General features: G+C 40.3%; 1 protein-coding gene across 5 annotated transcripts in view; it reads left to right on the top strand.

The window, feature by feature from the left end:
- Positions 1-3,936: 3,936 nt before the first annotated feature.
- Positions 3,937-26,221, top strand: part of LOC146973343 (C-terminal-binding protein 2) — a 67,974-nt gene continuing 45,689 nt past the window's right edge. Inside the window, exons 1-2 of one of the 5 annotated variants that reach the window (XM_085799811.1) lie at positions 4,021-4,038; positions 5,653-5,766. The gene's annotated coding sequence lies outside the window, so the exon portion shown is untranslated. Of the gene's footprint in view, positions 4,039-5,384; positions 5,767-26,221 lie in introns of those variants that run through there. The other 4 variants (XM_085799812.1, XM_085799815.1, XM_085799810.1 and 1 more) reach the window with 4 other exon arrangements.

The raw sequence follows: 26,221 nt of genomic DNA, 5'->3' as shown, positions 1-26,221 counted from the left end.
GACAAGTGCAAATGAAATAAAGAGACGCTCCAGACAATTTATCTTAAATTCTGCTCCACATACCATATCTCCAGCGTATATAGTCATCCTTGGAAACTGCTTGAACCTCTCACATCAACATTCACACTATTCTATTTCATGCTGTAGGAGGAAGCAAAAACATCCTGAGACCTCACAACAAGTCTAATTAACTGTTTTCACACTTATTCTACAGTCAAAGGGGGTAAATCTGTCTCATTTGCATTCTATTGGAGGCATAAATATACAACACCGAAGGCATACCAGTGTCTTTTAAAGGCTGCCATGACTGTGGCAGAAGCCTTAATGTAGCGGAATATAATTAGATGTGAGTGCGGTCAGAGTGCTATTGTGTGGCTTTGTTGGAATCATATTGTGCCATCTAAAAAGCTATGTATGTGAAAAGGCAATGTGCTGCTGAACTGTATGCTAACTTAGTGGAGGAGGTACTGTACAATGGCACACTCTTAACAATCTGACATTATTACTGAATGTAAATTACACTCCCATGAGCTGCTCATTACAATATCCCACATGTAGGCCTATGAGAGCGCTGTAAATTGTTCTATTCTAAATTAACATGATCTTTACTTTTTAGCCGTTGATAATGATAAGTGTTCTGGTGGAAATGTCGATGTTAAATCGTCCGCACTTCTCTTTCACAAGGAGGATGAAAGATGTGAACTGAAGTGAAACTCACAGGTTGGGTCACTACAAGGGCCGCTTGGTTATCCATGGTGATTTAAACAAGTCTGTCTGAATGGCAACATATTATTTGACGAAATAAAAGATGGATGAATGGATCGACTGCATGAATAAAGATCTTCACAGTTTATTTTCATATTAGAGAGAGCAAAGCAAAAGACCTGTGTGTTATAGTACGCATGTAAGACCAAGTAAAAGGAAATGATATGCAATGGAGTGATTTAAGCATGAGAGACTGATTCAAGGTTGCAGTGAAATATTCATTCAAATGAGGTAAAGAGTGGAGCAGCATAAGAATAACCCGTCTTTAAAGATTAACATAACCCTTGGAGGTGTTATTGTATCCCCGTAACCAAGTCAAGACTTCAGCAGGTGCAGAACAGCTCTCCCTCTCTGTGAGTTACTGCATTAAGTCCCTCAAATTTAGTAGCACAATCATGAGCCTCCCGTTCACTCTCTGGAGTAGAAGAATCGCTTTGCATTTTAAAAAGGTCAAACACTCAGATCTCTGCCAGAAGGAATTGAGGGAAGAAATAATGTCTCTCTGCAGAAATATGCAGTTGCACACTACTGATCCTCTCAAATACCCACTGTACAGTGAACAGATTAAAGGTGTGTGTTTATGTGTGTGGTGTGTATGTGTGTGTTGACTGTCATCCTTTAACAACTACTGTATAAACAAAGGCAAATCATAATATCAAACCCTAACGTTGTGAACATTTTAATAATCTGCAGCACCGTATTGGATTTGTAGAACCAGATTCTTGTGCTACCATCAGCAGAGTGTAATGAAAAAAAGTGGGACGCAGTGTAAATCATACTGCGTGATTTCTGCTCTAATCTGTTTTGCTTTTACAATGTGCAGAGGCAAATAAAGAGAGGTGGTTTCCTAAGTGACCTACAGTAAACACAGCAGAAGGTAAACTCATAATTAGCAAACACAGCATTTTGTTGGATTATAACAATAAAGCAGATTCCACATAACCCTAATATTGAAAATAAGACAAAGAGGGAAATAAGAGATAATGCTGCCACATACAGTGATTGAAAATATGACACAACATAATGCGTTTCATATACTTTATTATGGAATACAGTTATCATTAGTTTGACAGCTAGTTCGGTTGTACTTGAAATGCCTTTGTATTTGTTGACTTATTTGGAAGACAACAAAAGCATTCATCTGAAACAAGTTTTGATTTGCAGATACAATCTCACAGCAATAACTCTTTTCTCTCTCTGTCTTTTCCTGTGCCTGTCATCCATCCGCTGTCCTGCCATTGCAAACATATGCTTCTGTTGGTGTCCCCTGTTGGCTGGTGTTGGTCTTGGTCTTTGGAGTGTTTGGGTTCATGCCCAGTAGCTACATTGTGCTGGAGACAAAATGACCACAGGGAAAGATGGGCTCAGGACAGGGCCAAGAGCCCCCCAGGCCTGGGACCACACACTCCGCATTGATGGTACAGAAGCTACAGTGAGACACAGAATAGAGGGTATGTAAATGATTTATCTATTGCATGTGCTGATTTTCTTTGTCTTTGTGAAAAGCTCCATTCAAATAGTGGAACACTGGAAGTGTTGAGAAACTATGCAGTGAGTGAAATGATGGGAAATCCAAAGATGCGCTGCCATCTGTGCTGTGTTATATGGCTGACACTACTGTATGAATGAATGGACGGTCCACAATCAGTCTGCTGCTGAGACATGGACTGAAAACAAGGGAGAGTATACAGTATACAGTGTACAGTAGATTGCATGTTTTAGGTATGACATCGATGCACAGCTGCAGTCGTTTCTATCTGCACCTGTAGCCTAGCATGAGGAATAACTCTGATGACACAATGTTGAGTGTGTTACGAGCTGTAGACAGAACTTAACACACACAGAAGTCGGTTGTCAACTCCCAAAGACACCAAAAAGACAAAACCAAAAAAAACCCCCCCCCAAAAAAAAGATATGTTAGTATTTTTCATATGACATTCATTCAACCAATTGCTCCATAGCAATTTACCACAGGTAGGCCTATTAATAATGTATTCTAATTCAACAAAGGATATAGAAAAAAAATATAAGTGAGAAATGAACTAAATCTATCATTTATTTAACAATTTATTAATTTAATTAGTAGGCTAGCCTTATACAAATACAGTAAAATAGACGGCACATGTAATTTTCAGTCATAGCCTATAAATCCCCCCTTGAGATGGTTGCACCATGTGTACAGGTTCAAGTAGAGAACCATTAAGTGAAACCGTCCTGCTGCAAGTAAGAAAAACTCATTTAAAATCCCATTGACATTTTTAATGATGCTTGTGACCAAATTCCAGCTGTGCAACACCACCTTTCTTGAGTGTTTTATGTCTTTCACTTATGTCCAGCAATGGACAGTAGCCTATTGTTTTTTTTAAATTACTGAAGTAGGCCTAATTCATTATTCATTATTCAGCCTATGTTTTAACAGCCTTTAACCTAGTCCTGCACAAGGGCTTAGTAAAAGACAAGTCCATAGTTGAAATCAAAGAATTGTGGTTGAATCTGACGTGTCTAGACAGAGGGAAGCAAATGCTGGGAAAGGGGACAGCTGTTATTACAGCTAAAAGCTTTTGTGGATATGGTTGAAACCAAGTCACAATGAGGAAAGTACCTGCACTGCCACTCCTCCTGACAGTATTTTTGGGAGGTGTAGTTTTCTTCAATGAGTAATCTTAACTTTGTGTTCATCAAGTCATGAAAGTTTCGGTCTCTGAAGACTGACGTGGTGGGTGCATATCAGTCATGAGATACGGAAAGCGAGACCCTGAACAGATGTTTCATTTCCTCAGAAAGACTGATGAAGCAAAATGAATAAAAGATTGCATCAAGTTACCGCAGCTAAACAGAGACTGAGATGTCATGGCTGCAGCCTGGTTAAAGGTTAACCCCCCCCCCCAAAAAAAAAAAAAAAATCTAGTTTTTGAGAGGAAATCATTTCAGTGGGTGACTACACACAAACCAGTTTTCACATAGAGACATTTGTACCCATAGCTGCTGGATAATAGCTAAATGACACATGTTAGCTTCTCTGGGCCAAAGCTATGGAGAAGTGATAAGATTGAAATCCAATTATTGTTTCATAAGTTTACTTTTTAAATTACACTTTAATGATAACATATCCTCACACTTTATCCTACATTACAAAATGTCATGCTAATAGCATTAGCAGCCAACTGACTGTTAGCTTAATTTAGCTAACATAAGTGTTACCTAGCAACATTTCTAGCTGTGGGGCACAACCAAAGCCTCATCACTGTCTGCCAAAGGCACGAAGCATTGATGGTGAGTTCAATGTTACTATTATTGAATATTAATATAAATACTTGATATGTTTGTCCCCTGAAACTGTCTAGCTAAGTTAGTTGTCTGCTTTTATTTGGAAAGAAGATGCTAATTTAGGCTATTTTCAGTTAATCAATTTGGTCATCCAACAGAAAATTAATCCAAAACCATTTTGATCCTGGTTGATAAATTGCTTGTAACATTAACGTTACTTTTTACTGAAGAAAAGCCAACAGCTCAAATGTGAGGAGTTTATCATAAGTTTAATAGGCTATGTTTTTTTTTTGACTGATTTGCTACACAAAATGAGCAAATTAGCCAAAATCCAAACTAGCAAGAAACAGTCCACACGTTTTAATTCAGTAACGTTAACGTTAAAACACTTTTACACAAACCCGTCTCCTTAAAATAAATAACAAAACACACAAGACATGAATTCAGTTTACGATACAAGAAACTAACGTTAACAAGATTCAGTTCGCATGTGTTTTGGCATTGTAAACCAGACGTAAAATCGTAAAACCTAGATTGATCCTTTTATTGTTTTGCTGACACTTATTGGACAAGACTTGAGTTTTGATCACAGAGGGGAACGACGCAACACAAAAGACAGGTATCACATTTTTTTTTTTTTTTTTAACTGATAGTGTTTCTGGAAAATTAATTCACACTCCCATCTCCATCAACATCATCAACTGCTAGAAGTGTCTCTCGTCTGTGTGTGTTTTTAGTGTTGTGGTGGTCAAGACCTATGGTCAAGCCCCATAGACTTTAACGTTGTAGACTACCTAACCCGAGACCGAGTCAAGACCAAACCAATGCGAGACCATTAGGCGACTGTATTCAGTGCCAGTACTCAGAATAATCATATGACTTACATTATTCCTCAGCTAAAAAGAAAAGATGATTTTGTATAAAATGTATAGGCTATATTTTCAATTGAAACAAAGTTTGGATTGAACAGAAGAACACAGCAGAACCTGCTGAAGATGACATTGGTGCAACCAAGTTTTTCTGATGGTTACACACAAGCATATAGGCTATAGCCTACTTTTGTAGATTATCCTAAAGTTATTGATTTACATTACATAAACCAAAGTGAGCGAGTGACACACAGAGAGAGACATCTGCGATTTAAAAAAAAAAACGATGTCCTTGCAGCTGTGGTCTTAACTAGTCTCGAGAAAAAATCCCGAGTCCAGCGCGACCGAGACCAAGACGGGACCGAGTAAAAAATGTAGTCGATTCCGAGACAAGACCAAGACCTTGAAAATGTGGTCTCAAAACGAGTACCACAGCACTAGTGCGTGTGTGTGTGTGTGTGTGTGTGCCTGTGTGTGAGTGAGGGAGAAGTGGGCAAAGGCTCCGCCTCACTCAAAAAGCGAGAGAAAAAAAGGAAAAGCAAACTGATACACACCTCTCAATTCTGGCAGGAGGAAAAGAATAGGAGTGTTTATGAAGCGTATAAGTAAACAGCAGGATAACCAGGCACACCGAGAGCCGAGGCTACTTCCCCACTAAAACACACGACACCAAGCCGTTTACACAGCGCCGGAGATTGTCCCGTTGCGTTCAGGATTAAGTTTTTTTTTATTTTTTTTATGTCATCCAAAGGTGGATCATTATCTAAATCCGAGATAACAAGCGAATTTGAAATGCGTAGCCTGCGATGCTATTCCTGGAGCCCCCAAAGCCGACGTTTGAACTCTCAGTAAACATCCAGTCGAGGTAGGAGGATTCACGATTATTGTAAAGGTGGTGTAAAAAATGTTTCAGTTGTGTGTCCGCCACCGGGGGTGTAGTTTTTTTTTTTTTTTGAAAAGCTATACTCGCATCGCTGTCCATGTGTCCCTGCGCCATCATCAGCAAGGAGGGACAAGCCAAGGGAGGGTGGGAGTAGACATTATTATCCGATACTCCACTTCATAGAGATGTGGGAATAGGCGTTATTAAGTTCCTAATGAGCTGGCTAGTTATGAAGCAATGGAGAGCATAGTAGAGATCCAATTAAGATTAATTATGAGTGATGTTTTTGTAAATATATTTAATTAAAATATGATATATACACTTGTAATCATAAAAGGATGGTGACAAGAGTTGGATGAAAAGTTTGGTGCAAGTGTGTATGTGTATGTGTGTGTGTGTTTTGTGCAGTTGCAGCCTCTCTTGTTGGCACATGAATAACCAAGCAAACAAATCCAGTTTGAACTTGTCATCAGTAAAGCCCACTAATTAATGAGATCTTAATTAGTGAACCAATCAGGCATCCATATGAGCACCTGCACATTTTTGAAACACTGGGATAATCCCTCCGTTTCAGAGTTTTGACAGGCAAAGTGGGCACTGGTTCTTGAAAGGCAACTCTCTCCACTCTCCCTCTTCTCTCTCTCTCTCTCTCGCTCTGTGTGTGTGTGTGTGTGTGTGTGTGTGTGTGTGTGTGTGTGTGTTTTTACTGCATTTGGAGGCTCCAGTGGAAGAAAGCTTCAAGTGGAGGAGGAGGAGGAGGGGGAGGAGGAGGAGGGTGGCTCCATTGTCTGGCCAGTGAAGGGGTGGGGATTGAGGCTGTATGCAGATGTGCTGCTGGCAACGGACATCTGCTCTCACCCCCCTCACACACACTCACCCTCTCTTACACACACACACACACCCTGGGCATTGTCACAACAGGCAGGGGAACTTAGAGTGGAGCCTGGGCGCAGAGAAAAAGGCCTTTGTTAATGACATGCAGGCCGTATAGCCCGCACCCTTCCAGAGGCGAACGTTTGCATCTGAAACACCTCGTTTATTAGAGCATCTGATCTGCTTTTAATCAGAAATCATTGGGGGAGTGTATACCCCCTCCCGTCCCTCCAAAACAATATATCAGTTACTGGTGGTGCAACAGATACAGCACTTCTTAGTTTATCTCTGCTTACTGGGATTTCCTTTTTTTCCCCAGCTCCTTCAGTCGCACCTGCTACAACACCCTCCCTGTTCACCTCTCCATATCCCTCCCCTCATCTGCCGCCTTCAACTCTGCTGGGGGTTGAACTTCCTCTCACGTCTTTGTGGCCTGCATGTGTTCAGATATGAAAGCTGGCCTCCCAAGGCAAACACATCACAGGCAGCATCACAATGCACATGGCAGCTCCTATCAGGCCTTTTGATTTATCACTGAGGAGGAAAATGCCAAGAAAATGCGAAACCAACGCTTTAATATTTATGATATCATGCATTCTGCCTGCGCTTGATGGTGACTATCAGTGTTGTTGATGTGTATATGTGTGTGTGAGTGTGTGTGTGTGGGGGCATGTGTTTGTATTGGAAATCAGGAGTCTCATTTGCCTCAACAGATATTCCCTGGTGACTGGTGGAGTCGGTGTGCTGTGATTACGAACATGATTTGTGCTTGTAGTGAGCACTGATGTACACGGCTGATCTGCTGTACAACATGCTTGTGTAGGGACTCATTTGTGTGTTTCTGCTGTATTATACCTCCGGATAGCGGAGAGGCAAAGCCGGGGAGCACACGTGCACTGAAGCAGTGCAGAGATGATGGTTTTTGAAAGCACAGGTGCTGTCTCTCACTTTGCTCATCACCACCTGCTTATTTGGCACATGATTTTGCTTGGACAGAGGATGCATGTTATGTTTTATTCTATGAGATGACTTTTCTTGCATTTTTTTGTTGTTGTTGTTATTGTTGTTGACACGATTGCTTCATAAAAAAAGGAAAGAGCTAGAAGCACGGCGACGGGAAAACAAATCCGAATCATGCATTGACTGCCTGTTATGAAGTCACAGAAGCAAAGAAATTACAATTGGTTAATCATATTCTCAGAGCCTAATACTCCATTTAACACAGTAATTTGGACGCTGCTGAAATAGCTCTTGTGAAGTCTTCTGAGAATTCCCATAATGGCCGGGCCACTAACGGCTTCTAAAAGTTCCCATAGGAGTTGGTTTGAGAGGATTTTACTGTCATGTGATTGTGCTATGCATTGTGGAGAGGAGGTAATGGGTGTGAAATTACACTGTGCCATCTGCAAGAGGCCTAAAATGTACAGCCTCATGTCAGTCACCCTCATGCAGAATCACACAGCATGGAGGATTAGAGATTTATACTGCAGGTCTTTTGACACAGTGGCAATTTTCTCTTGTTGAAAGATTCAGTTTTTTTCTTTGCTTTTCTTTGAGACATTTGTTTACAAAGAAAAAGAAAAAAAAGAAGGCATTCATTCAACAATCACTAATTAGCGGGTGAAGCTAAGGATTTCATGATAGAAATTTTGAAAGCAAAGACTTTGCACTTTGCAAATTGAGACCTGTGCACCTCAGAGGCATTTACGCTGATTAAGGAACAGGTGTACTTCAATTATTCCTTGAGCAACTGCTGTAGCGTGTCACATGCTGGCTGGTAACAGTTTAGTCTCAGAGAACAGCCGTTTTTAAAATCTGCTGCGTGTGTGTGTGTAGGGTAACTGGTGGTGCACTCTCCCAGTTTTTCAGCACCTGTTTCTTGTTTGTTGTAACACGCTCTGTTGTGTCTCTGTGGTTTGTGTTTGTGGTTGTAAAGGATAGTTTTGGGAGAGTGGTCTGCACCAGACAGAAGCAGGTGTCTGATTCTCTTCACTGATAAGGCCTGTTTTAAAGATAATGTTTGCCCTGTGTTTGTGTGTCAGGGTGCATGCACACTTGTCTGCCACTTATATATTTATATATACAGTATCTGTATATGGGGAAACGGATACATCAGTTGTTTGCTCTCAAGTGCAGCCAAAGTCATATTTCATGCTCTCACAGCTGCTTTGCTCCTGCCACATTGGCATCTTACAAGCTTGTTCATAGGCTTTGCCAATTCAAAATAATGTGTTTAATAGTCACTCCCAGTTCAGCTGGCGCATGTGGCTAGAAAACAAGCAAATTACAGTCCACTGCTGTATTTGAAAGCATTAAGGTTCTTAATTGAGACAATCAAACATAAAATTGCCGAATCATATTCACTCATTGTTGCCAAATCTTACATATCAAATCCAAAGTGATTAACTGAACAAATTGCACTATTGCTCGCATTAGATTTTCATTCTTCTGTGTATTGTTTATCACCACTGTTGCTTCATTTCCCTGCTCATTGTTTCTCTGAGTGTTTACAAGTTAAATGTTAAATTGCTGGGAGACTTGCTGATAGCCTTGCAACTTTATTCTTCAGGGGCTTTGCAGATTTTTCTCTTTGCGCCAGAGCTTACATTTTTGTGACATGTATTTCAAAACATGGAAACGCTGATTATTTTCATAACTGATCTGGTGATCACTTAGTCTTTTGACAGAAAACAGTCAAAAATCCTCATCATGATAGACAAAAAAATACAGTAAAAGTTATTTGGTTTATTAATATTTAATGGGACTGCACGTTTTTTTTCACTGAGGACATTTGAACATGTCACAGTTGGAGAAGCAAAGGTTTAAATAATGAAATGAATGGCGGCTGAATGTCATTTGGCTGCTTCAGTTTCAGGGTCCTGATGTTGGCTTGCTCTGCCTGTCTCATCCTCATGGTCATACTAATAATAGACAGAGCCACTTTTAATGTTAGTACTAACACATGTGCTAAGATGTCTGGTGTGAAAAAGGCCATTAAAATGACTCTTTAGGGAGTGTGCATATGTTATGTTGAGGATGCATAAATGAGCATTTTCTCTTAATAATTAATTCATTATATGATTGGAGCAAAGCTCTCGGCGGCAGCAGGGGGGGGACAGTGGAGGATGTTTACTGTTCCCTGTATTTATGAGCATGAGAGTTTGCTCACATCACTTGACTGTCTAATAGCCTCCCACCTGGTGTAAACCATCACACTGTGGAGTCCCTGCTCCTCCTTAATGACTGGCCATTTTCCCCCAAAGAAGTCCTAATTGCTCTCAACTGCATGCACGGACATTATGCCATAGATAGATAGAGTGAGGAGGGGGATGAGGATGGATGAAAGGGTGTAGTTTGGAGATCTAATACCGATGTAATACACTGTCTTTCCAACATGGAAAAGTATGTGTGTGTTTGCCAGCAGTAAAAAAAAAAAAGAAAAAAAAAGAGAGTTGATCTTCTCCCACTCACCTCCCCTCCTTCACTTGGCATAGCCACAGCTTTAAACACCTGCCATTAACTTTCAAGCAAACCACAGAGGATTAGGAATGAATAGTGGCAACGTCTTCCAACTATGTGTGCATGTACATGTGTGCTGGCGTTTGTGTCTGCGTATCACTTTTGCAGGAACTAGCAGAGACAAAGCACCATCTGCACGCAGCAGGCTGTCCTGACTGCCTGTTCCTCTCGCTGGGGCAGAGAAGAGGCTTTCTGTGAGCATTGTTATGAAACCGACTGCTGCTGCTGCTGCCGCTGCCGCCGCCGCTGCTGCTACGCTGGTTGTTAATGCTGACAGCTAATAATGTCCTCGTAGATGACTGTGCCTTGCTGGAGCCAGAGAGAAGAGACAGAGACTAATGAAGAGAGGCAGGAAGTGAAGCAATGAGAAAGACAGAAACAGATAGAGAGGGAGATAGCAGTGAGGCGTGCAGCTCTCTCTGTCCAAGCTGGTGAAGTTTCCTGGAGAGGATTATGCACACACACACACACACACACACACACACACACACACACACACACACACACACACACACACACACATACACACAGAAAGTACAGGCACATGTATTGTGTTTTATTTCCTCTCTTTTTTTTTTGTTCCTTCCTTCCTACCCTCTCTCCTGTCTCGGTGTCTCGGGAGGGAGGTGGCATAAGGAGGAGGAGGAGGAGGAAGGTTTCCATTGTGTCTCGGCAGAGCCCCCTATTCCAGTCCAGCTGACATAGACTTGTGTCAGGAGGATCCATCCTGCTGATGTTAGGCAAGTTGTAAACTGAAAGAGATGTCTAAAGTGCTGAAGTGAGCCCTTGCCAGTGGAGAGATGGCTCTGTTTGTTTGCCATTCTGCTGAGCACCACTTCGCAGAGAAAACTTTTCTGCCCAAATCTGCTGACGGAGAGAAGGGGGGAGAAAAACAGTCGGAGTTGGGGTTTTGGGAGTCACTCGTGGGCACACAGAGCTTTGGCCATTGTGGGTCTGTGACATTGACATTTGGACATGGTGAGGGAGAGAAAAGAGTTAAAAGCGTACTTTTTTTTCAGCTGTCTCTTACCACACAAATTGTTTTGCCACTGCTCACAATTCTCAGCGACAGCAGTCATTGAACCTTCCAACCACATGAATATGCATGATAAGTCCGCTTTTCTTCTCTGCCCCCTGAGCTGTATTTTTTTTTTCCACCCAGAGACCTGTCGTGTTGTGTTTGATTGGCCCTGACATTTGAAAAGGTCCTTGAATTAAAAAAAAAAAAGTTGTTTATGACAACTGGAGAACTCTCCTTGCAGCAGAGTAAAAATGGCATTTTGAAAGGAGCACAGCTCCTGCATATTTAAATGCTAATGGCTCTGTGAATGTGCGGGCTAATAGGATGTAGTGCAGTATGTACACTTTCACGATGCAGGCACACTGTCTGAGTGCTACTTCTAATAACTGTGGAAGGTACATCAGCTCATTTTATTAACTGATTGTGTGCAGTCTGATGTTTTTTTCTTTATAAATGATCACATTCTTTCTTTATGGCAGCAGACAGATTATCTAAACACATAAGCATGAAGAATGGGCTTATATCCAGAAAAAAAAAACCCTGTGGGAAATCTGTTTTTGAAATTCTGGCATCTGTGGTGTATTATTGCAATGGTTATGATGCAGATAAAGTTTAACAGCTTGTTTTACAAGCTTGCTGATTCTGTGTGGCTGTGTAGGACTGCTAGTCTTAGACCGGGCCCCAGGGCTTCTGGATGGGCAGCCCTGTAGTGAGGCGTCGGGCCCTTGGTTTATTATGAGCTGTTTTGTTAACAGGAGACAGCAGGTGCCATCTATCTCCCTGGACTTTGACCTGCTCATGGAGTCTTTGGTGGCATAGTCCTGCTTACTCTTTGGGAAACTGATGATGCCATTCGCTAAGACTTTTTAAAACTATTTGTGACTTACGTTTGTGGAAAACTATTCTTATTTACGCCAGTTCAACTCTTGATTGATAAAGGAATCATGGGTTTGACATCTGTCAACGTCCCTTGTTGATTCCTAATACTTACGAAGACGCAGTGACATTGTGGCAACTTGACATGCTAGTTTGGAAACAGGTTTTGGCAAACTAACCGCGTTTAGAATAGCTCTTTGAACTTCTTTCTAATTTCCTTTAGGCTGTTTACTCTCACTTACAATTTTGTTCTCAGTAGCTACTATGTACAGTATGTAGTTTCATTCATCAAAGGGTTAGGGTTAAGCTCTTTAAAAAGGCTATTTATAAACTAGCCAGGGCTAACTGGTTAGCATGCTAATTTTAGCAGATGAAAATAAAAGATAGAGACAACAGCTACCATTGTTGTTGCTCTCCACAGCTGGAGACCGGTCTTGGTGCATAAACAAATCAATGATATTTTATGTTGAACCACCAACATTTCTAACTAAACAGCTGGTATTGCTAATGCTGGGAATGTGGGAATAGCAAAACGTACAAATACCTAATTTAAAGGGGAGTAAGAGCCGACCTGATAAGCGTAGTTGTAACTTGCTATTGTCAAATGCACATTTGGACGTAGCCAGTGGCTACAGCGATATCAATATTAGTTTAATGTCACTATTTCTATATCTGGGTTGGCAATGCCCCTTAAGACCAAGAGGATAACCCAGCTTTTATTTTTTGAGTGCTGTCAGTTTATCCTGGCCTTACAAGTTAAAACTGTCTACATTCCTGGCTTTCATGCATCTAGCCGCCTCTTTGCTTGCATAAATACTGGCAGGAGTCCAAAGAGGGAGATCTGGCGGAGATCCATGAAGCCATTTGACTCCTAAACCACACTGTTAAGGGAGAGGCTGCACTTCTCTTTGATTTAAATGAGCAGTGGACATCAGTATGGTTGCTGTTACAGAGCATCAGTGCTCACACACACACACACACACACCTCACGCCTACGCAATGTAACACGAAAGCAGTTATCTACTTGTTGCAGTATGAGAGCTAAACAGGGTGAACTGTCACTGTGCTTCTCATCACTCATCTGTGACGAAAAGTGGCATATTATCTACTTGTTGCTAACAGTCATGGAAGTGTTGAAAAAGTGAGTGGGGGAGAGGGGGAGTCTTATCACCTTAGCTATCTCCATTATGAATATGGATATTACCAATGTTTGGCGAGCCCGGGGCTAATTCTTTGATTCTGGGCTGCTGAGAAGCTCAGTGGGATGGTTGGCTTTTTAACTCGTCAGCTTGTTCGCACAAAGACATGTTTGATTTTCACCCGTATGGAGATGTTTGATTCCTGATCCTGAACAAAAAGGATTTACTGTGGGTTAATGTTTCATTGAGCTACAGAGAAGCCACAGACTCACAGTCCCTCCTACTCACTCTTCTGTGAATACTACCCTCGGGACTCTGTGTGAGGTTAGAAGAAGGTATCCCTGGGGTTTTCAGACATCTATTTTAAGGCATACATGTGTTGCAATATTTCACCATCGTTTTATTCTTTATACGACACATCTGACATATCAAGCAACAGACAGTCTCTATATAATATATCACATTTGCTGAGCAGCATTTTGTTCCCACACTGAAAGTGCATGCTGCTTTTTATTTATTTATCTGTCTTCCAACATCTTTTGACCTAAGGTGAACATTTTTGCAGTATGAAGTTTTGTGCCATCAGGAGATAGGGGAGTGCATTAGTATGATAACAGAGCTACAGTTCATAGGTACTGTCACGTCAGGGATTTTTCTGATGCATGAGGCCCATGATTTACCTACAGCCAAACTAAGCACACTGAACGTGAATATGAGGAAAGTGAGAAGTCCTGTGCAGTAGTAATGTACCAGGGAAAATACAGTTTAAATTCCACGCACCAGTCACTTTATGCCGATATTATTAATACTGTGCATTTTTATTAGTTTTTAAACCATTTCTTCTCTTGTTATGGGGTTTGTGTTTTGTGCAATCTTGTCCACAATGTACCACTAGAAAAGTAGTTTTCATTTCAATGTACCCAGCAAACTGAAATGATGATGAACTTGAAGAGAGGTTATATGTGTTTTGGTCTTTTCAGCCTCAGGGGAAGTTTGAACTGCTGAAATATTTCAACTTAACAGCACATAGCTTTTTGTTCCACTTTTTTCACCCGCTTGGTCAAGTCTCTCCTCCTATGGATAAACCTCATCCCTGACCTTTTTTTTTCTCCTCTCTACCACTAAGCTGTCCTTCTCTGATTTTCCTCTGAATATCAGTTGTTCCTCCTAATCCATCTGTGCCCTTGTCTTGTCTTTATTTTTTTTTTCTTAGCTTCATCAGTGTGTGCTCTTGCTCACAGGTGGCTGAGGGATGTGCTGGCTCCTCTTTGCTGGCTGCCTGTGTTTCTTCTGTTTGCTATCTATTAAATACCAGCTGCTGTCCTTGATCAGGGAAGCATGCCACTGTAATAAACCTGCCTGCTACACTTGTACATGATATACATAAAAGCAGGAAAAGACGCACATACTTGCGCACAACGACAGAAACACACACGCACATACACACGGTGATAAATGAGCTTTATTATAAGCAGGCTATTAATTCAACAAGGAGGCTGAAAAGAGACTACCACAAGCACAGCGCTCATCAGAGGTGGGCTGAAGAGACAAAACCGACTGTCATTGAAAAGAAGTCTTGTCAGGTTGCACTGTTCATAGCTGAAATTATAAACCCCTGTAAACGAACCCTGCTTCCTGTGATGGTTCGCAGTGCGCCATCATGACTACAGTCGCTATCTAATGTCTCGCTCCCCTTTCCTCCAGCCTTTCATGCTGGGCAGACTTTCTCAGAGCCCCCTCCCTGGAGGCTGGATGCAGCCAGACACCCACCTTGGCCCCAGTTCCCAGCAAACACGTCTGTGTTTTTGGGTGTCCTTCTTATATATGTGTGTGTGCGTGTGTGTGTGTGTGTGTGTGTGGGCAGCAGCATTCAGTGGTGTTCTCACAACCCAGCTGAGACTGACAGATGGAATCATTTCACACACCGACAGAAAGGCAGGATACAGGAAACCTGGGTGTTTTTAATAGTCCTGGCGCTGCTGTGGTTGGTATTAATCTAGGTCAGTGGCGTTCAGCTCACAGCGAGTCGGCCTCTGGGGCAAACTTGGCCTTTACTTAACCCCATTTACTCAGCTACCTTACATTCTGCTCACCTTGTACTTAGTTTGCTGTTAAAGAACCTACTGTAACACGATGTTGTGCGATGGCTGGCAGATTCCTACTGTACCTGGCTTAACTAAGTCCTTTTGCAAATCAAAGCACAGTGGCTTTTCCTTGCAACTCCAGATGGCTTGTACCATTGAGGCCCCTGGACCTTTGATAATGCACTCCAAGATGTTCAGCTCACAGCCTAGTGAGTGAAAAGCTTTGCTGAGCCGGGTTAACGTGACTAGCATGGCTTTAGGTAACACAGCGCCAGTAGGGATGGGAGTACAACCTCAAAATCCTGAGTACTAACAGCTGTCATGTCATTAGGGTTCGCATGAAATGCTCTTCAAGATTGTTTTTGTTCTGTTTACTTAGTCTTTGAGCAAGATATTTTCTGATGAGAATCATAAATTTTGTTGATATTGAATCAGCTTTCTTTGGCTGCGTGTCTACAGTATCTGCTCAAATTAAGGTCAAAAAGATTTTAGGCTCATAATGTGATGTTAGGAAATCATTCAAGTTTGTGTATGTGTGGAAAAAGATTTGCGTGGAAAAAGATTTTGAATGTGTGTGTGCACAGATAGAAAGCATAAAACTGTCTAAAATGACTGGACTGTGCTTTGTGATTGGACATGAATTGTCCAGTCTGGTCTGTTTTTGTGTAACCTTGTATATAGTTTTACAAATACAATTCAATTTACAACCTTGAATTTCTCATGCAGATCCATTTCTTGACAATTTGTGCATTCAGGGCTATGCAATGCAGACACGGGTTCAGGAAGCTCTCTCATTGTGACATTTTCGTATCAAGATTTAGCTCCTTTGGAAGTGTGAAACTGTGAACCAAAGCTCATTGAAAATATGAGCATTTGCACTCACGTCGTGAACTCATCTCTACAGTTAATTTGCAGTCTAATTGCTTTTACAGTTGTTGCATATGCATCAGGTGCTCAGTCGTTAATTGGTAGGAAGAGACAGATCATCAGGTTCAACAATTAAAACAGGCACTTGCCAACCTCAGCACATGAAAGTGTATCTAATTTGACTAAAACTATTCCGAGGGGATTTCGCAGAAATGGTTTACAATTGGGTATTATGTAGAGACTATATTTTCTGACATGGAGAAGATGGTATTTACGGTATGTGTGCTTTCACAAACGCTCACTTTGCTCTTAAGACCCAGAAGCAGTTGTTTTGAGAGTCACTCTTCATTAGTCATGCTCTGTGTTTCTCTGAAAATCTTAAATTTACTCCTGAAATGCACTGTTAGCCTTTGCTGTAAAACCTACAGTTAATTACTTTAAAATGTCCAGTAAAATAACTTAAAAACATTGATCAGTATAAAACTGTAACATGCATTGCATCATGGGAGTTTTATTATGAACTAGAGTATATTACTGTATAATTTCAAAAATGCAGTAGTATACTGTTGTAGCATGGGTCCACAAAACAAAAACAGTTATTTACTAGATTACTTACAGTAAACTACACTTTTGTATTTTCTAGTAAGGTACTGTAGTTTGGATTAGGCGGGAATGCATCTAAAAGCCATTCACCAGTTGCCAGATACGTTAAACAAAAGAAGAGGACGAAGAAGACGGTGGACAAGTAAAGTCCATTCATCAACCTTGGTGGAGAGAGGCTACTCCGTTGCGGTAAGTTTAAATGTAGAAATTAAACGTCTTGATTAAACCTGACCTGATTTAGCCTTTGCTTAGCATAATGCTAACATTACTCTGAATTATGTTATTAGCCTGAGATGTTCAGACAGTCACAAACACATAGCTACTTACCGACCAAGGTTAGCTAACATTATGTCTAACTGCTAAAAGTCATGTAGAAGATTAATATCTAGATAGACACCACTTGTGAATTTCACCAAAACATTATTAATTCGCCTGGGTCTATGTGCGTGCGTGTGTGAGTGCGTGCGTGCCTGTGTTTCATGGCAGGAGGTAACGTTAAGTAGCTAGTTAGGCTATGTGCTCTCTGGTGATAAATGTTCATACAATATGATCATTTGAATGCGGCCAAACTGCTGTATGCTGCTCGGTGTAACACCCAAGCCCTCCTGTGTGAGTCCTGCAGACTTGAGTCCGTTAAAATATTTATTTTTATTTTTGTCCCTAATGTCCTAGCTTTATAGCATGCTAGGATAGCCTTAGCCTGCTTGCTATTGTCGTCCCTTGCGCTCATTCTGTTCAGAGAGGAGCCAAGGCAGCCAGCCCAGTCACGTTTCTTGTCGAGAAGATTATGATTTATAATCTTGTGTGTGCGTCTGTAATATTAATTTGATTCAGTACCATTGTGATAGCCTTGACTAAGTTATATGTCAACTAAAATGCCCAGTAAAAATCTTAGAAACATTGAAAACAGTACAAAACTGTATAATTTCAAAAATACGGTATGATACTGGTCTCTTATACAATGCATCATGGGCCCACAAAGCAAAAATGGTTACCTACTGGATTATTTACAGTTAACTACACTAATACATTTTTCAAGTAAGGTACCGTTGTTGATAACAGTTGTTATAGATAATTTACAGTAAACAACAGTTTGTGTATTTTCTAGTAATGTACCGTAGTTTGGATTAGGTGGGACAAAGCACCTAAAAGCTAAAAGATCACTACACTCCCAGGGTTCCCTCAGGTCTTTGAAATTCTTAAAAGTTTGATAGAATTTGTGGCAAAAGTATCAAAGTATTGAAAGTTTTTTTTTTTTTTTTTTTTTTAAATATAAAGATATGGGAAAGTGATCGAATTTTTGTATGGTAGTTTGTGAATATAAATTAAGTGGTGCAGCTGAATCTATACATTGCTTTATACATCTGTTTAATTTGTTGTTTGTAGCATTAGGAAGCGACATTCCAAGGAAGGGGGTGTGTACCAGGCTCCAAGAGAGTCCAGGCAAGAGAGAGGAACCTTGAGGCTGGCCATGCAACTCCAGTGCTGGGCTGTCTAACCAGAGATTTGTAAGTTTTTATGTAAGGAAAAATATAAATTGGAAATGCTATTGATAAGTGGCGCAGCCAATTGTGTATGTGCTTAATGTGTGTGTCTGTTTGTTTGTGTTGGTTGTATCATCAGGAGGCAGGAAGTGACCTTCCAGAGAAGCAGGTGAATACCAGGCTCCAGAAAAATCCAGACAGGAGAGAGGAACCTTTAGACTGGCCAGGGGCCTCTGGCACTGGGCTGTCTAATCAGAGCGTCAGATTCTGGTAAGTTGTATTGTACAAATTAAACATCTTGATTAAACTTGACCTGAATTAACATTTGCTTAGCATGATGTTAGTTAGCCTGAAATGTTCAGACATAGATAGTGTGGCATTTGTGTGTTTAGTGTGGTGTACTTTACCAGCCCTTGGCAGGTGATCTTTAAACACATCTTCTCCATCTAACTATCTCCTTCATTTACTTCAGAAAGATACTCTCCACTGAAGTCCTTCCAACATCCCACTGATCGACACACCCATCACCAAACGAAGCTCTGTGGTCTGTGGCCTCCCCTGGCCCCTTGCCCCATCGTTAGAGGTATTGTTCAACCTTTCCTGGGAATTTTTTTTTTTTTTTTTAAAGGGACAACGAGGAGTCTCATATTAATGTGGATGGATCTACGTTACCACTTGTTAATGGGTCAATTTTCAATAAATATGTTGTTTTGTCTTTATAGTAATTTTGATATTATTTAGTGGTCGGCTCGCCCAGCATTTCCTACTTTCGGTTTCGCAAACACTGCCTGCTGGGTCATGGGAATAACGCTGTCGAATCACCGCTTATGGTCGAAACTACGACGGTATCTGATCGTCTTTGAACCTCCGAATTTTATTCTTGATCAATTAAAACATTCTTAGCAAATGTTTTCGCTTTTTTCCATCTTGTGCCGGTTCAAGAATTTCACCGTGCGCGCGTAAGCTCATGGGAAATGTAGTCTGAAAACACTTTGCTTTCCAAAACTCCTAATTGTCCCTTTAAGTTAGTACATGGCATAAAATTTGATTCAGTCTTTAACTCTTTGAAAAGTGTTTATGTTTCAAACATTTGTAAGCACTTTGTACTTTCATATATTGTATGAATTGTATTGTTATATTGAATTAATTGTACTGAAATACTACAACTGTTGTTAGTGAAACTATGAATTTCATACTTGAATTTGATACTGTTTTGATTTTTAAAAAAGTTTATGTATTGCAAAATTTGTACTGTTTTTGTGTGATGTATGTTTTTAAATAAAGAATTTGAATTTACTGCATATCACTGTAAATATTTTTTATTTTACAGTAATCTACAGGCCACTGCAGTTCAATAATATACATCAATATTTTCAGTAATACATTTCTTACTGTAAAACGGTATAACAGTAAGGATAATTTACTGGCAGCACTGTTGCCTGCTTTATACTGTAGTTTTCATTTACAGTAACATATTGGCAGCACCGTTGCCTGCTTCATACTGTAGTTTTCATTTACAGTAACATATTGGCAGCACCGTTGCCTGCTTCATACTGTAGTTTTTATTTACAGTAACATATTGGCAGCACCGTTGCCTGCTTCATACTGTAGTTTTTATTTACAGTAACATATTGGCAGCACCGTTGCCTGCTTCATACTGTAGTTTTTATTTACAGTAACATATTGGCAGCACCGTTGCCTGCTTCATACTGTAGTTTTTATTTACAGTAACATATTGGCAGCACCGTTGCCTGCTTCATACTGTAGTTTTTGTTTACAGTAACATACTGGCAGCACCGTTGCCTGCTTTATACTGTATTAGCCGTTTACAGTAACTACTGTAACAGTCGTTTACAATAATAAGCAGGCAACGGTGCTGCCAGTATGTTATTGTAAAACAGCAGGAAAAAGGCTAACAGTGTGGGATTGTGGCATCTTCATCCTGCAATCACATATTTCCAGGTTTTTAAAAGATTGGCTCTTTTCCAATGCATTCGTTTTTCATTTAATTTTTTTTTGGGTAAGAATTTCAAGGGCCATCTCCCTGATGCATAATTATTTCACAGCCCTAAAATATAATTGCTTTTTTGTCGCTCATCTTTGCTCTTTCCTCTGGGTTTCTATCACGTTACAGTTAAATGGTTTTAAATATTTTACTCTGGAGAGGTGTAAGAAATCAGTGAGCATGAGGTTAGATATTTTGAGTAAATGGAGCTAAATTGTTTAGACTTGAGCTAAACGATAACAGACATTGTGCCTGTGTTTTTGCTCTGGCCTTGTGTTAATGAGCTGTTAGCTGAGGAATGGAAAGGTACTAAAGAGCTGAGAAAGTCAAGGTGAGATGGCGAAGACAGCATCCAATTGCAGTTTCACACAGTCTGAAGACACTGGAGCAATGGCAAGACTCCTTTCCTTATCTTACAGGATGAACAAAAGACGGGACATGCCAGATCTTTGGTTTGTGCAGCCTGTGATGTTGTTTACCCTTCGGTTGAAGTCACAGTTACCAGGTGTTGCTCACTAGGTCAGTTGCACCTGCATATTTCAGCTCCTTTCAAGTTTAGAGAGATAAAGGCGACTGTAGCGAAGTACAAGAAACATCTTGTTGCCCTTGTTTTAATCAGTTTCATGTTCACACTGGTTTTTACAAATGAACCTTGCTGTACGCATGAAGTCATGCAGCACTTAACTGCGCCCTATGTGTTTATTTATCTTCGCCTGTGTCACAGTGTGTTTAACAAGAAATAACTGGTTAAGATTTTCTGTTGCAACTGCAGCTCGGCTTCAATTCATGAATAATGACAAATGAATGACAAATGAATAAGGAGCTGCCGCAAGAGACGCAAATAGTGCCCACTCTCTTTTTAATTGTGATCCGTTTTTTATTACTGCAGTTTTAATGTGATATATTTGTATACATTTGTTCCTACAGTTCACTTAATGAAATTGCTTTCCAGACAGCTCATGGCCACAAAATTGATTTTAATTATTAATTGTTGACAAGTTGAATTGTTTAGAGTGTAAAATGTCTCATTTTGTCCGGTGGTATTCGGCTTCGAATTTTATTGAACAGTGAAAATAGAGAATGCAAAATATTTGGCATTTTCTGCTTTAAGGGTCTGGTCTCTATGTGGGCTACATTATTGCGTTTGCATGAGCAGCTGTTTACCTACCAGTCCAAAGAAATGTTGCAAGTTCAGCATCAAACTTCATTTCTTTACTTGCCAGGAGCTTTTGGCAAGTGGTGGAAAGCAGAGCACCACTGTTAACTCGTTTTTATCCAAATTTTCTCTACTGAAATTAGCATGCTAATTTGCTAGCACTGCCCCATCTCATCACTTTCCGATAGCGATATCTCCTCCGGCACCTTCCGCCTTCTGCTCTGAGGGGGTATCCTCTTGTCTCAATGATGTCTGCAGCCTTTTTCAAGCAATAATCACCACCATTCATTCAGAACCAAGTTTGAGACAACTTATGTTTATATAGCCCCTTTTAAAAACAGTACGTTTGTGTGTATTAATATTCAAATAGTTGACATAAATTTTCTAAAAACAGATTAAAATCAGTTAAAATATCATTAAGCTTTTGAATTTTCACTAAAATATCAAAAGTGTAGTTTGTTTAAATGGAACCAAACAACCTACAAGTGAAGGCAAATGTACAAACATCTGTCTTAATTTAAAAACAAAAAAATCTAAAATCAAACTGGCCCCACAGTTCATCAGCTCAGGGGAAAAGCAGACTCGTGTGTGACCTTGTGTCAGTAAGGTTTGTGTGTATCCCACTTCATGTACACACAGTATCAAGCATCATTAGTCGTCCCTTATTTGCATTAATTATCTTGATGTAACTATCACCAGTGAGATTGGTCTCAGAGTCCCAGAGAAACCTTGAAAAGAAGTTGATCCAGTTCTCTCAAGTGTATTGTCCATATATGAAGGTTAGTATGTGTGTGCGCAGTTGAGTTCTCAGTGTTGGTCTTTGTTCCTCAGAGAAAAAGATCTGATGTTGAATGTCAACAGGAAAGTGGAAAAGACAGATTTATTACCACAATAAAAGCATCTTAGACACAGCATTTTACCTGTCAGCTTAAGTGCTACTGGTTTTGCTGTGATTGCTTGTTTGTGTGCTCTGTGTGTTGAGATTAGTAAATACTGTATGTTTTCAGTATCTGGCCTGTCAGGTAAAAGGCAGAAAAAAAAATACCAAGAGAATATTTAGAGACAAGTTTACGGTCCTTTTTTAAATTTAATTCAAACGTGGAGTCTGTATCGCTCAGAGACTTCAGTGGTCTGCGTTGTGTAGTGGTGTTGTGGAAAAATAAATTGCCAATTATACCAGTGGAGATTTTATGCCAGACTTTGTTTTAGTTCATTAGATGTAAGGAGCTGAAGAGAGGAGGAATGCAGGCCACGCCGAAAGCCTCGACGGGTTAGGCTAACAGGCTGCCGTGCACAATAATGTCACCATTATGCGTTTCCTGGGTGACTTAAACGAATAGGCATTATTACAAAATTGTGCATTAGCCCAAGTCAGCAGTTAGTACTGCTGCAGTCTCATTTCGTTTAGAGTTGAGAGGAGAGAAAGATGGAGAGAGTGTGGCAGCAGGGAGGGAGGGAGAGGGACAGGGAAATGGTTCAGAGAAAAAGGCGATGTAAAGGAGAAACAGGGAGTGAAGAGGACGCTATCTGCTAGAGGCTGACAGGACATTCAAAAGAAGGTTAAAGGATACACGGAGAGGCACAGATGGACCGACAGACTTGTGGGATCGTGATGATGATGGAGAGGTAGAAAGAGGAGAGCTGTAATTATCAGTAACTGGTGTATTTAGACAAGGAGGGCTGGAGGAAGAAAGAGGCTGGCAAGGAGAAGGGAAGTGTAAATCAACGGTCTGAGCGACAGCTTTACGTGCCCCTTGGAGCCCCAACTATCAGATTAATGAGAGAAGAGAAACCTTAACCACCTTCTCTTCTCCGCCGCTTCCTTTTCTGCTATCTTGCACTTTCAGGAACATAAATCACAGACTCTTAAGCAGTCACTTTAGGTAGCTGCTACACAACTCTTCCTCAAAATGTTGACTAAAATATCCCTGTCCGATTATGTGCTGCGCTAATGAGATTTCACTGCAGCTAGTGACCATCAAAAACGGCATCCCCTGGTTTCTAAACCACGTTCACTCCAGTTGTTAGAGTATAAGTCAGTATTATGTGAAATCTGATTAATTTACTTTCTTGCCAAGAGTTAAATGAGGATATAAATATCACTGTCACGTCTCTATAGTGACTACAAAGCTCAGGCAAGTAGCTAGTTAGCCTAGTTAGCCTAGGTTTGCATTAAAACTGGAAATGGGAATACAACTCTGTTCCAAGTAAAAAAAAAAGAAAAAGTTTTTTAAATGTGTTAATTAAAACTTTTAAAACCCACTGAACATATTATATCTGATTTATTTAGTCAGTCTACATAAATTAAGACCAATATTGTTACTTTTGAACACTTTAGCCCACTGCTTGACCGTCTTCATGCTGAGCTAAGCTAACTTGCTGCTGATTTTAGGTGGTTATTATCCGACCTTAACGATAATGACATGAAAAAGCATAAAGGTGTGTCATGTTTTGAAGGCTGTCACATAAAGAGAACAAAAAAGATTTTTTTAAAAAAGACAGCAAATTGACTTTTTTTTCTGATCACTGCACAAGTAACAAATAAAGAAAGATATTTTCAGTTTATCTGAAGGGCACCAGGTTTTCTCTCTGCTCGATCCTTCACCTACAAATCCACACTCTTGTAGCTCAAAGCTTTTTGTGTGTTTATAGGCTGGTGGTCATTGCATTCAAAAAAAAAAGTTCACTGAGGTCGAGGGCTGGATGCTCGGTTGATGATCTAAAAAAAAGAGTAAGAGAAAGAGTAAGATGTTCTTTTCTGAAAGCCCCCTTTTAGTAAACACCTGCACAGATATTTCAGTCAAACGGGCGTTATGAGAAAGTCAAAGCCGGAGATTTTCTTCATCGTGTGCCTTTTCACCTTCAGCCAAAGCCACAGGTTTCTTAATCTGATGTGAGGGCTCCTCTGAGATATGGCTTTAGTGAGAAAAAGACCTTTCTCTTTCTCTTCCCTCTCACTCTGTCTTCAGTGCTATTACTGTACCAAGCTAAACAAGGCGCCCTGGCTTTTTATGTATTTTTCTGCACAAAAGGAGCAGAAAAGAATGAGTGCGAGGTAAAAAGATGTAGCCTAACGTACAGAGCTGAAAACAGAGATGTGTTTCTGAAGTGTAAAACTGTCTCTCTTTATGCTTGTGAAATTTCCCGATGTACAGGGCGTCAGATGGAAAAGCACTGTGTGAAATCATAACCTCTCTGAGTGATGCAACAGCTGCAACAATGTAGTGTAATGCCTGGTGCGCTTGATTTTCTTTTTCTTTTCAGAAGTTTTTTTCTTTTTTTTTTTTACTTCTGTTTGTTTCTTCTGTGAGACAGAGAGGCTGTGGTGGCATCTGTGGTCTACATCTGCCACATTTCATTCAAGTGTTACAGAGCTCTTATCTTTGAACACCACTCAGCTCTGTGCCATTAATTTATCCACTGTTAAGAGAGATTTATTTGTGACGTCCATCCCGTGTGTGGCATTTAAATTATTTGTAGAAATTATCACCTATGTCGATGCTTCTCAGGGTGACTTCACACTTCTGCAGCCCAAACATGTAACAGCCTTTCTGTGCAGTGTAAAGGGCTTCGTATGACATGAGAAACTGTCACAGTCATCGGATGTGAATGATTTTCTCTGTAGTGGCTTGCCGTGTTAGTAGTAGGGAAAATGTTTTGGTGGCGGTTTTAACCATCACTGGGGAGTTGAGCTTTGTCTTTTCACTGCTAGTGAAGACACATTTTATTTTTGCATCTGCATGCCATGGAAATATACGAAATGACATAAGTTGTACTGCATCAACAGCAATGATTAGTTTAATTTAATCAGTGGATTGATTCATTTTAGTCTGTTAAATGTCAAAATATCACTGATGTTCAGTTTGCAATTATATGAAATTGAGACAAGCTTCGCAATCCTCAGATCACTGAAGCTTCAGTCGATATATATTTGACATAAGTCAGTGAAAATTAATTAAGTATCAAAATAGTTGCAGGTAGCATGAATAAAAGATTAATCAACAAATTCTTTCAGCTATAAACACTAGAGATCAATTTGAGCAAACAGTATCGACTAAGTGTACAGGAGGATCTCCCTCAGGTGGTGCTCAAGCTGATAATATAAAACGTATAGGCTAGTATATTAAAACGTTTACTCTCAGGAAAAGGAATTCCTTTAAGTGACGCCGATGCATAAGAAATCTCAGGTTAAAGATACAGACATCAACAGGATTCACTGCAGGAGAAACTGACAGTACTCTAGCAGATACAGTACATGGTATAGTATGTATATAATGTACATACCTTGAAAATGGTTTACATCAGGCATTATGGCGTACTGCAGGTCACAGTCACAGTGGTGAGTCCAACAGTGCGTAAAATGCATCCGAGTAGAAAGGCAAAATGTGATTACAAAAATCACATCTGCAGATTGGCCACACTGCAGAAACGGTGCGTTGGGATCAAGTCATAACTCTGCCTCATAAATGACAGAATTTTATGTATTGTTATAAAATCCATATTTTGTTTGTTTTTTTTCTTAGTAAAAATCCTGGCATGGAAAAAAAAAAATAAAAAAAAATCTTGTATTACCAAGAATATTGTGAGGTTTGCATCACTCGTCAGATCTGACAACAGTTACATTGCTCACGATCTGACTTGGTAACATTCGCAGAGTTGTCAGAGAACCTGTGAACACGACTACAAGCCACAAGTAACACAATGACGCGTGAGTGTGTGTGTGTGTGTGTGTGTGTGTGTGTGTGTGTGTGTGTGTGTGTGTGAGCCAGACAATCCCTGGAGTTGTGTATTTCTGTCGTTCTCATGTGTG

Source organism: Trachurus japonicus, chromosome 15 (genome assembly GCF_045865225.1).
Source record: "Trachurus japonicus isolate A0001 chromosome 15, Traja_1.0".
In the NCBI taxonomy this organism is placed as follows: Eukaryota; Metazoa; Chordata; class Actinopteri; order Carangiformes; family Carangidae; genus Trachurus; species Trachurus japonicus.
This window is presented reverse-complemented; position numbering and strand designations above follow the sequence as displayed.